We start from the raw sequence: 17,298 nt of genomic DNA, 5'->3' as shown, positions 1-17,298 counted from the left end.
TGGAACAACATACTTTTAGGTCAGGGATCCAAAGACGCCTATCGTAAAAAGCAGTATGCGAAATGAATAGAACGGCAGATTATGCAATATTCATAAAACAGTAGGCGAAAAATACTACACCCAGATGACCTAGTACATCTACAGTGATTTTGACGTGTGCTTCTGATGGGCACTTTACTACTGTGTCCATGGGAGAGCTGGTGGGGTCATCATAGGTCACATGTCAATGCCAAACTAACGGATGTAGTATGTTGTACAGTACAGTAGTAAATACCGACAGTATGTGATTTTGGACAACTTAACTTCTGCAAGGATTATTTTTATAAAAATATAATGTGCTTAACATTAACTACACGGATATTATAATCAAGACCATGTTATATTTGTAATATTAATAAGTCAATATCCCTATCATTCAGATGCTTTTTGAAAAATGTCTGCTTAAAAGAAATTATCTTTGGAAATTTTGTGGGAAAATGAAAATGTTTAACGGTTTTAAAAGAAAGGTGACAGTTCTGGCTGTGGTGAATATTTATTTACATACAAGTGGGTGAAGCTGGGTATTTTAAATGCAGATGTTGGATGATGACAGTGGAGGTGAAGCCGGGGCATTGTCTCCATTAAATCCAGAAGTCATCTCCACACGGCGGCAGTGTGACTTCACACGGAGACTGAGAGTGGATATTCAAATTCAGCCCACAGTGCCCAGTGCTAATTAATATGTAAATTTCACATTGTTTGTTAACTCCGATGTCAATTTTTGATGTGAGCAGCGGCTTCTATGTTAACAGAGATTCACTGTAGATTGGACCTGGGTTTTTGCCAAACTCCTGTCTGTCCATAATCAAATACTTTTTAGGCCGCTAGACTAATATACGTCTCCGAAGCTTATAACTTGGGAGACACGCTAATGATATTTTATTAAGCCAGAGTAATTGAAGGCACCATTTAAATATGTAATTAAGCACTTAAGTATAATTATGCAACACAGTAGGAAACCAAATGAATTAATTTAAAACTACGCCAATACATCAATTTATTTAGGCTCTATTGTGCGCTTCTAACATAAGATGATTAACATTTTAAATAACGAGCTTCAATGAGACGGAATAAAGGAATGTCACATCCGCCTGGAAGCGCGGAAAGTTGCTATACACGAGTTGGAAGAGAATAACTGATAGATAGGATAAAGACCTCAGCGCAATTCGAAGCGATTTACCTTCTAATATACCTGTATGCACAAGCCAGCGATTACTGGGCAAGTTTCCACGGCGCTTTTCTTACACTAAATCTCCTTTCCATTAGGCTGAAATTATTCAACAGCCACTGTTGTGTGGCTTATAAAACCAGAGATGGAGAAAGAGAAAATCTGTGAGAGTGTACGCGTCAGTTTCATACATGCATGACAAGAAAGAGTGTGTTAATTTCTCCCGGCAGCCACTATGTGGCCCACTTTAAGAGAGGTTCACGGATAAACACACATCTCCGGCCCCGGTGGAGTCATTTACCTTTCTCCGAGTAGATTCAAGATATTAATTAAGATAAATCTACCTCTATTCTGCGATCCTGCCATCTGGTTATTTATCCAAATTATGTTAATCATTTCTGTAGGGCAGGAGAATGATTACCCATTTTGCGTCTAATTTATATTAATATTTGAAATTAAACACTTAAGCATCTGTTTCCTCCACATTGCATATAGAACGTTCTGGAAAATGAAAAAAACATGCGGCGGCGGCGGCGTCGTCTCCCTAGCAAACAAACAATATGGCAGCATTAACCCCTGCTCCCAGCGCTAACCACTCTGACAAATGAAGTTAGTCCAACCGTGAATTTCAAACTAAATAAACCTCTAACACAACAACTTACAAGATTTACCACCTCATATGGTTCGAAATCCCACTGATGATCTCACAACCTCGGCAGGAACAGGCAATTAAGGCACCGGTGGCTTTGCGCTTGACTTTGAGCGCTAGTTTGTTAGCCGGTCACGTGCGCAAGGCGTGTGGAGGGGTGAGGACAACCCGATCGCACGCTCTGACTCAGGCCAGACACTAATTAGGGTGAAGAGGAGGCCAGTGGACACGCGGTGTGATTAAATTTAGATCTGGAGGGAGATCTTGACCCCGCGTGCCCCTCATCTAAGTGACATTTACCCAGGATAACCACACTGCAGCTGAGGCTTATTAACCTTTTGTGGGCCTCAACACCACTGACTGGCTTAATTGGCAGATGGATTATTAAATAGAGCAACTTCAAGATGATTGAACATCTCATATCTACAACGCACAGGTTAGTCTGTAAAATCTTATTATCACTTAGGCTTTGGGGTACAGTGGCCTACATATACACCGGAATGGATCGTTTTTTGGCATTATAATATTAACAATGCAGACCGGGGTGCCACGAGAGCGGAAAAGAGAGGAGTTTTGATGATAATGGTGTTTAAAGTGTGAGCCGTCAAAGGGTCACTAGCAGAATATCTCCGGTTTCTCAGCATTCACAGTCCCTTGGGAAGTAAAATCCGCTGTTAATCATCAAAATGACCGTTACGCTTTGCCGAGCGCTACACGGTGTCGGATCCGCCTGGAACGACTTAATCCATCACAACCGATTTGGAAACTTTCAAAAAAAAAAAAAAAAAAAATCAGGTTGCCTCTGTTCGGAAATCTCAGAGAGATTTAAGAGAGAACAGAGATGGCGCTCTGGGCCTCGTACAGAAACAACCGCTCCCCCTGGCTCGTACAAAAGAAAATGCTGTACGCTCCTTTTTCTGCATAGCCAAACAGAGCTGCCAGACGTGTGTTTAAGCATGATCCATTCACCGGGCTTTGCGCCGCTCTGCCATGTCAAATCAATGCTTTCAAGAGAAGCACGAGTCAGCCATGTTGGATTCGGTTCTGCTTTGGGGAAATAAGTGGATCATATTGGACACATTACCATACTTGTGTGACTGAGGCGCTCGCTCTCTCATATTCAAAAAGGAGATCATTGCACAGCATGTGATAAATGTCACCTCAGAGCAATGACCCGCATTATGTATTACCCCTGCTGCAGGCGTCCTCCTGCACCTCTGTGATCAGCTGTGGCTACTTACCCCCCACGAAGGCTGCCTCCGACTGACTATATGGAAAATCAAACCCGTGACACTGAAAAAAAAAAATGAAAGAGCAGGTGTTAAAAACACAAGAGGACTGGTGTAGGTTTCACCTACTTTGAGATATCTGTGTGTTTCTAGGGACAAAGTGGAAATAAATGTCATTTAAATAAAAATGACCTATCTTGTAGCTGAAAATTTTTAAATTTACTGTATACCGTTCAGATATTTGTTTATTTAATTAAAGAAATACAGTAAAAACAGAAATGTGGTGAAAAAAAAACTATATTTCAGCCATTTCAAAATGTAATTTTTTCCTGTGAGGAATAAATCATTACTCAAGTCTTCAGTTTCACGTGATTCTTCATAAATCATTCTAATGCTGGTGAGACATTTCTTAAAGACTTAGTCCACCCAAAAATCAGCTACACAACTACCACTTTGAAGCTTCAAAATGTTCATAAAGAGATCGTAAAAATAATCCATATTAATTGAGAGGTGTAGTGCAAATTTTCGGAAGAAACACGATCGCTTTCTATGATGAACTAACACATCGGTTGTGGTAAAAGGAAGCTCAAGCATGTTCGCTTGACGTCCGAGAACCAGGTTCATTTTCATGTGTTATGCCGCAACCAATGACGCTCATTCTCGTCTCAGCACGTTTGAGCTTCAGCAAGAGTTTGTTCTCGCACATCAAGCAGGTTCAATTGAGCTTCTGTTTGTTCGCTGATCAATGTATACATGTGAATAAAAGTGGCCTACATTAAATCTATTCGTCATATAAAGCAATCGAGTCTCCTCAGAAAAATGTGAACTAAATCGCTCAATACATATGGATTTGTTTTCTAAACTCTTTAGGAACTTTTTGAAGCATCAAAATGGTCGCTGCATTGCTGTCTATGGAGGGACAGAAAACACATTTCATCAAAAAGATCTGAGATCTTTTTCTGAGCTAGATAGCATGGTGGACCTTTAGGGGCTTATGCGCATTTGTAATAATTTCTGTCGCCAAAGGTGCTTGCTTCATGTTTATTTGAGGGAAATTGAGGAGTAAAACAGCGCTTAAGGCAAGATAAGCTGTTATACCTTTTATTTTACTTTATTTGTATATTTGGAAATGTATTTGGTATTAATTTATCCTTGAACTCAATGGACCGAAAACTAGTTAACGTTATATTGTCCTAAAGTGTATTCTCACCGTGTACCGCCTACAGAAACAATGCATCCGTAGGGGCTGCCATTGTTGTTTTGTATGGTTTCGTGGCCTATGTGATATCAGAGCTCGTAACTGGGAGTATATCGATCTAGTATGAGTTCATGGGTGGGAAGTCATGGGTTTCACTGCAGTTACAGTGCACTTTCACAGGTATAAGGTTGGAAAAACCAACCCGATCTCACAGGAATTCGTACGAATTTTACGAGGTGGCTAATTCGTAACAATTCGTACAACCTGACTAGTACGAATTAGTACGATTTTGCTAAATCGTACATATTTTACGAATTAGCCAATTCGTATGAATGACCTACCCCTGACCAGAAACATAATCAAGTGGGTTTAGACAAATCGTACAAATTCGTACGAGTGAGGTCGTATGAATTAGTACGAATTAGCCACTTTTGAATCACTCGTACGAATTAGTCGTGAGATAGGGTAGGAAAAACACATGTTGCGATCCAGGCAACCTGTAACCTAAGTTTCCTTGGTGTGTTCCGCACGGTTCCATGCTGTCGGGTGGTCCTTGACGGCTTTGTTTCGGCCGATTCGACATGTTGAATCGGCGTCGGGCTGTCGGTGAAAGAGCGACCTCTGATTGGCTGTTCAGGTTAGTGAAAGAGTCAATGCACGAGAATAATAGCTAAACAATGAGCAAAAAGGTCAAACTCTACAGATAGAAGGCTGTTCTTATGTTATGTCATCTTACCTGAGTGTTCCTTGGCGAATATTTCAATATTAACACGAGCGGAGCGGAACAAAGAAAGTGTTTAGTCGTATTGTAAGGCCAAAACGCAGAAGTGAGTTAGCATTCCCAGTAACCTCGCTCTAAAGTCTATGGGATTTTTGAATGGGTTTTTGCTAAATCGCCTGAAATAAGGTCTGTGGTGAACAAAGCCTCCAAATATTTTCACGTTTTAATCTATGACATAGAACACACAGTTATAACCTGCTTGTGGTTTTTTAAACTTTATTTTGTCTGCTTGTGTTTTTTAAAAACTTTACAGGATTCAAAATGTATAAATTTTGAATTAACTTGTAGAGATTATCTTGATAGACAAAACATGTAACGGGTCACAACTCTTTGTTAAAAACAGATCTTATTTTTTGTGATTTTCCAAAAGTCTATGGGGAAAATACATAGCTCTTCGATCGAGGGAACCCACGCGCCGCTAGCGAGTTGTCCTAAAAGTGATATCACTTCAGCACTCTATTTAAAACGGTAAGCACGCCACGCACTGCTTTGTTTATGGTTTGTGTTTCTAATTTTCCAGTCTAAGCATAAAATATTTAAAAGGAAGTCAAAATATAGTCTTAATATTGTTTTTCTTTATCAAGTTAATTAGACTATTCAAATTTGTTAAATGTTTGTTTTGGGTTGCTTTTTAACAGAAAAACAAAAACATTCTAATTAAACTGTTTTGGAGTGCATATTGAGTTCTTTTTTTATGAAATTGTGAAAACCCAATACTAATATTCAAAAACATTATCCTCCTCTAGAAAGAGGTTAATATCTTGTAATTAGCACACACTACAATACATACCACAATTTAATAGCCTTACTGAACAAGACAGGCTGCTTGGCCTCTTCAGCAAAGTATTTAACACCAAAATGAGTTTAAGCTGCATTTGTGGGTTTACATGAAGAACAACAACAAATACGAAAAAAAGAAATGTGCATGAGACTTCACAAGGACCACTGCATGCAATACATAAATCCAATTGATAAAGGTATAATAGTGTGCTTTGAACTTGAAAGTGCAATTATTTTTCATATCAAACACACTTTTTTCACATTCACACAAGAATGCAGCTAGGAGATGCTTATTGCGATATAATTACAGGCTTTCCAAGAGTTGACTTCCATTCCTTAGCCTATAGGCTCTAATTGCAAATCTTTTTATTCATTAAACAAACACCGCTTCACAGCATTCTTTCCATGATAGACATCTGAACAGAAAACACTTTTCAGCGAGCCATGGCCAATTAAAGTTAATGTTCGACAATACAGTGCGTCGTGTAGCATTTTCCCATCAAACTATTTGGACAGCAACTCTTTGTTTGCTCTCCAAAAGTCACAAAACTCTGCGATACCCGAAGCAGACCAAGTGGAAAAAGTGACTTGAGAGATGCATTTCTAATTAGAGATGGCGTTGGATTTTTATCATTAAAAGCTCAAACTTCAGAAGCACGCAGCGAAGCCTACGGTCGGTCGCCTCGAACCTCACGCGAAAGCAGACGTTCGTCAGGGCTTTAACACTATCACACTGTAATCTGTCTGGGATTCCACGTGTGTTAACACAGCTAAAAACGTAGAAGGCAAACACTCCAACAACACGGCATGAATGTCTCAATATATTAACTGCACAATAAACAACCTATTCAATTCCAGGGATTTGCATGAGAAATGGGAGTATTAACGTGGAAGGATGTGTGTAGTCATTCAAAGTGCGAGTTGATGGCAGAGCGAAGGCTTTGAAAAGCCCTTCCCAGCGAGAGGGTAGAGAGAGAGAGAGAGAGAGCCCTGCTGCGGTAGAGACCAACACTGCCTCAGTGTTGGCATATCACTGAGCACAATGGCCTAGATTAGCAAAGTGTCAGTACTGAGCTGAAATAAGCTAATTGCTTAATTAGCTGACCCAATTCGATAAGCCTCTTCTAACATATTAGCTCTAGCTATGTAACAAATAGCTTGAATTCATGTAAAAAGTACGGGCTTAATTACAACCGTGAGTGTGAAAAGCTAAATGAGACGGGCAGCGTGGTATGAACGTTATTGTGTCTGAGACTATTAACCGTCCATATATTTATAAGCAGAAGAATGGCATGACTGCGACACCCTTATTGGCTCCGAAAGTATGAAACGCGGAACCTTTTGTTTGTGTCTCACATTCGAGCTTTGTACCAAAAAGACCAGCTTGTTATTGACAGCTGCCGCACGTTCGCTCGAAACAATTACGGAGCGTATCGGTGAAAGTGATGTCAGCGAGCCGTCGGAAATAGAAAAGTCGGGTTAAAGGTAAAACCATTTTCTCATTAGACTGAACGATGAGTGGGACAGATTAATTTACATTTTCCCCTGACATATTTTACATACACAATCTTTTGCTTAGCACTGGGACTTATGGGCAAAAGAGCTCTATTTGTATAAGATGAAGTCATTTATATGCTAATTCATTGGAATGTAGACCTTCCAGATTCATGTTTACCTATTAGTGCATATAGATGCGAAGGGACATTAGAATATTGGAAATGGAAAGGACGGGGAGGGGGAGCTGTGGGCAACGAGGTATTAGCACAATGTTTCCTTCTATTAATCTCGTATTATGAGCCATTTCTGTTTTACTTAAGCAGCACCCAAAAGCCAAGCTGGAAGTCATACAATAAATGACCATTTTCTTGAACTGACTTTGAGGAACACATGGTGGCAAAGTCAAAAGCATGCACAGCGAATAAGTCGAAAGTCGATAAAATATCAAAACGCTTCATAGTTAAAAGGGTAAATTCTATATACATCTTTAAGAAAAAGAGTTTTACCCCTACATAAAGAATTGAGGAAATATCAATAATATAATAAATAGTATATTCAATTGATTTTTTTTAATAGTTTGTATTACCATTAATTCATTGAGCTTTGATTTATATTTCAATTTTAGTAGACGTTTAACATTGCAGTTAGTTATTTTATTTTTATTAAATAAACACTCAAGTTAACAAGACTGATGACACAAATTTTAACAAAAGATTCCCATTATGTTTATTGCTGAATATTTCAGCCCACACAATCAATTAGCCAACGTACTTCGCCTAAAATCCACAAAATGAAGGAGTGGGTTGTCAATGGCAGAAAAACAGCACTCGGCCCCTCCACCACTGGCTGGCGGAGAGGTGTGACAGATCATATTACAAGCAAGGCTAAAATGCTAATGTAATTCCACATGAGCCGGGTTTAAAGAGATCCAATCGACCATTCCTGATACCCAGTGTCGTTGTGTCTAAGAAGATGACGTTCCTCCTCTCATTGTCTCAGTAATTCACCAAAATTGCCACTTAGAGCCGCTCCAAGATGTGCGTTTCATCTCCAAGCTTCCTCTGGTCTCTGCTAGTCAGTTCATTTTTACTTCCTCCAAGAGTTCTAGCACTTCATTAACCTTGCCAGGCTCAAGATAAGAGAGGTAGAGCATCAAAAGAAGCCAGCCAACAGAGAGAAAAGACAACACAGTCTCCACCGCACAGCGGCCATCAAACATGAGCACGGCCACACACACACAGAGAGTCTCCCATGCAAAACACTCAATGAGCTCTCCTTAGCATATCAGGCCTGCTTGTATGTCTGTCATTATAAGCACCAAAAGTGTGTTAACGCTAGAATACATGGATTTGTGATTAGGATATGCTATACAGCTTGTGTGTTATCCCTGGCATTGACAAAACTGTTCATGCATTTATCTTATGGAAAACTAGATAAAAACGCATGGTTGAGGAATAAATACCATATGGGTGTTCGCTAATTATAATAAGGTACAATATGTAAGAATATTGTAATAAAATATCCAAAAATCACTTGAACAGTGTGATATATTTCCTGCAGTTGTGTACAATATCCCAAAAGTCTCTAAAGATTTTTTTTTATTTCAGAGAAAAAGTGGCCGTCGCAGAAAAAAATGTCGTCTGTCACTGACGCAATATCCGCACTATCCTTGGTTTCCATTAATACTGCCATGACGTAACCATGGCAACAGTCGTGAACAACTGCGTAGTGCATTACGTTTAGCGGCACGCAGTTCTTTTTTCTTTTTTTTTCAAACATAGACCATGGCAAGCAGACTTTGGGACAAACAAGGAGAACTAAAATGAGGATCAATATCAGAGTGGCGTTTTTGAGATGCCGAGAGGTCCACGTCCGTGAATAACTTGGACTTGACAGCTTCACGAGTCACAACTTGACAGCTTTATTAGACAGGTGAGCAAATGTACAAAGCAAATCAATTTTACGTTAGCTCAACATGATGAAATTTTAGAATATGATCAGTATGTTATTCTTATGTTGATCTAGCTTACTATACTTCTAGTTTCGTATGGCAAACCAACTAACTGTACTAAGGTTCAACATTATAACTTTCAACACACATTTAAATGCTGTTTAGTGTGATAGTGTAGCGTTCAAGTGAAGAAGTGCTGCATTCCCTCACAAGTTTAATTCGTCTAATAAACTGGCTTGTGTGAGTAATCCAGCACTTGTGGGTAACTTTGAACGGTAGAATTAAATGTCCTTATTCCTTTATATCCGCGTGACTCGCGTGTGATATGTCTCTTTAAAATGTTTAATGTTTACGCTCACCCATAAACATTATTAGATCCATCTGTTTGACAGCAAGTCCCATCATTCAACTCATCACTGTGTCATCAACCTACGCCTTTGTTATTGTTGGAAACTGCGCCCTCTTGTGTTGAAAAAAAAAACTACCTATTGTGCCTTTAACTCATTTGAGCTTATTTCTAACAATTATTTTTCCCCCTCAGAAGTCCAAAATTATAGATATAAATGTGATTGCAAGAAAAAAAAAATGTCCGAATTGTGAGAGTAGTAACTGTAGGGCTAATACATTATGTCCCCTATGAGCTGCATTTTGTGTGAATATCTCACACATGCTTTAATGTTAGAGTAATAGCCACAGATTTCATCAGTACAGTCCATCCACTTAAAAATTTGAAAATATTTTTTACTTTGAAAGGTGTCAACAACCATCTTTTTTTTGCATTCCAATTCTGACATTCAAAGGCTCAAGATATTATTTCCCTCCTCTGTGGATCTTGTCCATTTTCCTCCACTTATCACTGTTTATCAGCCACCACAATGTGCGCGCAACTGTGACATCTGCTCCCAAATTGTCCATTTCAGTGGTTCCCACCCCTGGTCCTGGTGTACGTCTGACACTGCAATTTTTTTTTTTTAGGTCTCTCTTATTTGACACCCATCTGAGGAGTCTTTCCTAACAAGCTGGTGAATTCAATCAAATGTGTTGGGTTAAGGAGATACCCAAACTGTATAGTGCTGGGGCTACTCAAGGACTAGGGTTGGGGAAAAAAAAAAATAGGTGCAGGTTTCTAAAAAAACCTGTGTTCGTGTTCTTTTTTTAAATCATTAAAATCATAACATTGAGTTAGTAATGAAAAGCTACATGGTAGCATAACGCAATGTATTGGCATGCAGGGGTGTTTTGAAACGGGGGCAAAGTCTTTCCATATAATGTTGTCTCATTTCCCTGGTTAAATAAACAAAAAACAACTTGCTTTTTAATTAGTGTTCCCATTAGTGCTATCATTGTTTATTCAGACTGACAAGAGGCAGGTTTTATCGAACAAACCAATCCAATCCTAACGCGATGGCAGCATTGCCTCTTTCCCCTTTCCCCTATTTGTTCTCAATTACGCCCCACCAAACCCAACACATTAGGGTGTCCATTAAAACTCAATGGGCTCAGGGGAGGCAAGAGAGGTGAAGCGTCCCGCTCAGAGTTTCCGCTAGAAAATAAACGTCCTGGTCAAAGTGACCTGCAGAGGTTTTGCTTTACGAACATTTTGATTATATGCCGGTCAAATATCACATATTAATTGCCGTATTTTCCGCACTATAAGGCGCACCGGATTATAAGGCGCACCTTCAATTAATGACCTATTTCAGAACATTTTTCACATATAGGGCGCACCAAATTATAAGGCGCATAAGATACTGCAGTCACACGTTTGACTGGGTTTGCATTATGCATCCACTAGATGTGCTAAAGGGAATGTAGCGAGTGCGAGGCCCCGGATTATAAGGCACACTGTCGTTTTTTGAGAAAATTAAAGGCTTTTAAGTGCGCCTTATAGTGCGGAAAATACAGTAGTCGAGTTGTGTAAAACTGGACGCAGGCTATGTAACTTAAAAAAAAAACGGCAATCAGGCCATATAGAATGCAACACATTATCATTAGCCTAACTTTCAAATAGACGGAAAAAAACATGAACGTCCGATTGGCGTCAGTCAACACCAATTGTTTTTTTACTATGGTTTCACACACTTACTTATTGAAACATTGAGCCACAGATGTAGGCTAGCTAATACAAATAAATAAAACATCTCCAGTTAACTCGCAGATCATTAATTTAGTTTGCTTTTAAATAAGAGATCTAGCGCTAAAATCTGTTTTTGAAATCAAGCTGAGCGCTCGCGTCCGCTGCTATCAATTGCATGAACGACGCGCTGCGTGAGTTGCGCAATCTTTACTCGGATGCGCGTTTCAATGTATAGCCGTTGCGAAGACTCTCTATTCATTCCGGTGAAACCACAAAATAAAATGCACACAAATGTGTCCCTGCTCGATATAGGCTGTGACCAATGATGGACATAGACTATTGTTTTGATGGGAGAGAAAAAAAAAAATCCTCTGTAGCCTGAGTGCACGCATTAGAACCACCGATCTATATAATGAGATGTTCCTGATTCACCATCGTCCGTCGCGTCTGGCCTCTGAAAAAAGCTTTTAAGGATAGCCTGCCCCATTCATTGTTTAGGTCTATTAAGTTATTTGAAATATTTAAGAAATTTAATATCGAAATATAAAATATAGAAAATATATTGTGCTTTATTTGAAATTCAGCATGCAATGTTGTTTAATAACTTTCAAACGGTAGAGGCTGATCCTTATACAGGCATGTGATTGGCTAAGGACAAAAAAGCAGGAAAATATACGAAGCTAAATATGGGTTGCGTTTTAAGCATTTGAATTGTCACCAGTTATGCATACGAAGTTAGGAAACGCGAATGTAACCGCGGACGTTTCAAACTCAATGATCAATATGCTTGCGTGGGAGTCAGTGAAATGTGCGCTGGTTTCTCTCCGTGTTCTGCGCTGGTGTGCGAGTCTCATCGACAATAATCACAAGCCAAAAGCAAGCAGTCAGCTATCATATTCATGTGTTAACCCTATATAGCCTACCCTACATACAGTTAGGGTGATATACACGACTTAAAATGTGATATTGCCCACACAGCTCTTGCGTTTCGTTTGGTCACATTCCACAAGGTGTCACTGTGGCCTCAAAGCTTCAGCACTGCCACTCTGAGATCGATTGCTCTTGTCTGAGTTAAAACACGCCCCCCTCATTAACATACGGAGAAAGAAATGTTGGAATAAATAAATGTGGAAATAAATAAATATAGAAATAAATAAATGTGAAAATAAAGAAATGTAGACATAAAAACATAAATACTGAAATAAATGTGGAAATAAATAAAAGTTGAAATAAATAAATAAATAAATGTATAAATAAATAAATAAATAAATAAATAAATGTGTGGAAAAATACAATTATACATACATATAGAAATAAAAGTATAAATACTCATTTATATGCACTTTTTTACATTTCTTTGTATATTTATTTATGTATTTATTTATGTATTTTTGCTTTTTTACATTTCTTCGTATATTTATTTATGTATTTATTTATTTTTAATTTAGTCAGCTTTGGCATTCCATAGTTATGGGTTATGTCCTCATATTCTCTCCTTTTCATTCCGGCTGCCGACACCCGTTTTTTTTTTTTTTTTTTTTACAGATATGCATGATTCACGTAGGTCACATTTTCAGGTCGGAAAATCCGGAATTCCGGATTAATCCGGAAAAATCACATCCCTGCTTATAACATAGCCAAAGGTCAGTGTACTTTTGCTTTATAGCCTATATTTTAGGCTTCTTAAATTCATATTGTGTTAGTGGGGAGAGACTATTACGCAATTTTAATAGGACAATTTGACCAGAGAGAATTAATTTTGTCGGTCAACTCATTTTTTTCCCCAGCCAATGTCCAGTAATTACCAGACAACGGAAACCCTTGTCCCACTGTAACTTTACCCGCTGGTGTCGCTGTTGGACAGTGTTACTTTAAAAAGTGTATAAATCACTTGTTTTTCTAATGTCACATTTTGTGATATATGCATTGTTTTATTTTTGTAATATGAGACCCTGCCTCCCTTGTCCCCTCGGAGGAAACGCCCCTCACGCAATGTTTCCTTTGTGCAGCTACACACCTCCAGACTTTTAGTATGTGCCTAACAAAATTGTACACCTAAAGCACTGAAGCGTGCATAAAATTCTCTAACACACCATGTTCATTAATCTCTTCCTTCATTTTGCCACAAAGAGGACAAAATTATTTTTTCTTGGGAGGGAACTGTAAATCCCTGTCTAGGTTCAGTTAAAAGGCTTAAAATGTCACTAAATGACAAATTAGAAGCTTCCTCTAGCGTCATAAGACGAGCTGTTGTGGCATCCGAAAGTTACCTGGAAATGAGGTTAACATGCAGTGAGCACTGGAGTTATTGAAACAGTTGACGGTCTCATTACCCATCACGGATCTTGCCATGAGATCTCAACAGCAATTCAATTGTACAGCATCAAAGCATTTATTCGCCGGAAAGTGTCACAAGAAAGAGCTCCCATGCTGAGAATTTCAACTTAATACATTTCAACGGATTTCAGCTGCTTACTGGAAAGCCAAAAATATTCATTTGAAACTGAACCCCCCCCCCCCCCCCACACACACACACGATAGAAAAAAAATAAATTAAAAAAAAAAACAGGACCACATCAAAACTGAGACGCTGAACATTTACTTGCATTCGCAGAACATGCGATATACGAGATGGAATGACAGTTTTTCTGTTCAGCGCAGCGCTGTGATATCTCTGTCAGGAGTTGTGTGTGCCAATGCTGGACATCTAGTGAGCCAGCTCAGATCGCGGGTGAAAAGAGACTTTGGCATTTGTGAAGAGTTTCCATATGTATCACTTCTGTTGTGGGGCCCGTTCCACTGATCCACAAAACCAGCCGAAAGGATAAAGCGACGAGTCTCTGTGCCAGTGTAAAAAGCAGGAGCTCTTGCGAACGTGTAAAGAGGGAAAAGTTGCTTTGCCGCTGAGCAGAGTCGGGCAGAATCCTGCATTGGCGCTGATAACATGCTTGGATTAGGGATGTTTAAGGGAAGGGAAAATTATTCATTTGAGATGGATGAAAAGCTCCACTTGTCAAGTCTCCCAGTCATGCTCTTTCCATCTCATTCCCAGGAGCCAGAGTGCATATTTTCCCTTCAATGCAAATGTTCGCACAGTGAAATTGTGAGCACATTACCTCCTCTCCTTAAACACACCAAATGACACAGAAACTAAATTAAATTTTTGGGTGGGTAATTTAAGTTTACAGTGTGATCAGCTTTTTACATATTGCATACGTTGTGGCACAACAGTGGATAAATCTGTTGTAGTTTTTAGCTTTACAAAAGTGGTCCTCAACCAGGGGGGCAGGACCCACAAAGGGGCCTCAGGAGGATGCTACAAGATAGCGTGCAATAATATTTAAAAAGAAAAAAAAAAGATTGCATCTTACCTGTCATTTGTATTCTCAGGGTCTTGGAAAACCTGGTCCCTATAATGACGGTAGTTGAACAAACTCAAAGTTAGGATTAATTTTAAGTTGACAAAACCAAATCAATTCGATCAGGTTTTGTTGGTAGTACCTTGACGCTGACTTTGTCAACTCGGGTTTTGATCCTGAGTTCATGGAGCGCATGCACATGAAAGCGTGACATCAGTAGTGAACAGCCAATCGCTTACCTTGAAACTTAGCAAAACTGCAATTCACTTGTTGTGAGAGATTCAGCAAGATTCATTTCTTTAAGAGATTGAAGTATATGAAGTACATGAATGCATTTACACAGCAAGAAGATAATATTTTGCTATAAGTATAATCTAATATACATTTGATTCCAAATCTTATTTATATTACATACAGTAACAGCGTGTGTGTTTGTGTAAATATATTCATTTTAACTAAATGTTTAATAATTGTTAAACTAAAATCACGTAGGGGGTATAATATTTCAACGCATTCTCATCCTTTAACGTCAAATAGAACGCTATGTGACAAAACGGCGCTATACTACGCACATGGCACACGTTATTATAAGTTTAGGTGTGGGGTAGGGTGTGCGTGTCATATTCACGCTAAAGGATTTATGACGTTTTGGGTTCGCGTGTTATATTAACGGTAACGGGTGCCATGTGCGTAGTATAGCGCCGTTTTTGCATATAGCGTTCTATATGACGCTAAAGGATGAGAACGGTCTGAATATTTATATAAATAATGAAAACCAATCACTAAAAAGCCAGATAATCTGCTCCAGGGCAGGTTAAGTTAACACTGTGCTAAAAGCCCAGAGGTGGCACAAAATATATAGGGCCCAGAATATGAGAGGACATTTAAAACTCTGATTTTATAGACCTGGAAAAGTCATGGAAGTTTAACACTTTATAATAAGGTCAAATTAGTTCACATTATGCAACAATGAGCAATAAATGCATTACAGCATTAATCTTTGCACGTTAGTTAACGAAAGTACAACCGTTCAAGCTCAATATTAAACATTAAATGAGTAGTTCACTTTAAAAAAAAATTCTGATAATTTACTCACCCCCATGTCATCCAAGATGTCCATGTCATTCTTCAATGAAAACATTCCAGGATTTTCTCCATATAATGGACTTCAATGGGAACCAAACGGTTCAAGGTCCAAATAAGAGTTTCAGTTCAGCTTCAAAGGGCTTTAAACGACACCAGACGATGAATAAGGGTCTTATCTTATCAAAAATAAATAAAAAAGTTTAAGTTTTATAAGCACAAATGCTCGCCTTACTCTGTTCTGTGATGAGCATTCGTGACTCTCCTGTTCAAACTCGTTAATCAAAATGAACAAATCTTTTTTCGAGTCATGACTTGAAGGGTCCTAGATAAGACCCTTATTCATCATCTGATGTTGTTTAAAGCCCTTTGAAGCTGCACTGAAACTCATTTGGACCTTGAACCGTTTGGTTCCCATTGAAGTCCATTATATGGAGAAAAATCCTGTTTTCAAAAACCTTCATTTCTTTTCCACTGAAGAAAGAAAGACATGGACATCTTAGATGACATGGGGGTGAGTAAATTATCAGCAAAAGTTTTTTTTTTTTAAAGTGAACTACTCCTTTAATAGAATCGACTTTATTAATAATTATAATTATTGTTAATTATATAATTATTTATTTTTTTCATGGTTTGTTCATTTCAATGTTAACAAATGGAACCTTATTGTTAGAGATTTTCAACCGAAAATTAAATTCATTATTCTTTCATTATTTACTCACCCTCATGTCATTCCAAACCCGACTTTCGTTCATCGTTAGAACACAAATTAAGATATTTCTGATGAAATCTGAGATTCATATGAATCCGTTTTATGATCTCTTTATGAAGCATCAAAGCAGTAGCAGTCAAAGGAGGGAGAGAAATCGCTCAGATTTCATCAAAAATATATTAATTTATGTTCTGAACATGAACAAAAGTCTTACGGGTTTTGAAACGACATGAGTGTAAGTAATGACAGAATTTTCATTTTTGGGTGAACTAACCTTTTAAGTGTTAACAATTTATCTAGTTATGTCGAGCTCAAAAATATTTTAATTGGGAAGAATGTGTTTTATTTGGGAGTTGTAAAATCGCAAATCACAAATGACAAGAAAAACATTGGCGATGAAGTGTATACCCTGAAGAGCATGGAGTTTAAAACTTCTGGAAGTGATAATTATTTTAATATATTGCCTAACAAATAAAATACCAGAAATATTGAGTGGCCTCCAAATATTGTCTTTGCCAATGGGGGGCCTTGGAGTGAAAAACGTTGAGAACCACTGCTCTTAATCAAACTAAGCTATCCGGCAGGTCCAGCGTTTAGGATGCAGTTACAAAATCCAAATCTTTCCTGCAGCCGGATGATCACTGAATATATCAGCTCCCCTGTACAAACATTATGATCCGTCTGATGAGAGCCAGGGCTCCAGTCTGGATGGCTAATAAATTAGAAGCACGCTTCTCGTTTACTCATCAGAGCTAATGAGGCTGATAAAATTACC

This window comes from Pimephales promelas, chromosome 3, assembly GCF_988280905.1.
Source record: "Pimephales promelas chromosome 3, fPimPro1.hap1.1, whole genome shotgun sequence".
NCBI lineage: Eukaryota > Metazoa > Chordata > Actinopteri > Cypriniformes > Leuciscidae > Pimephales > Pimephales promelas.
Note: the sequence above shows the minus strand (reverse complement) of the source record.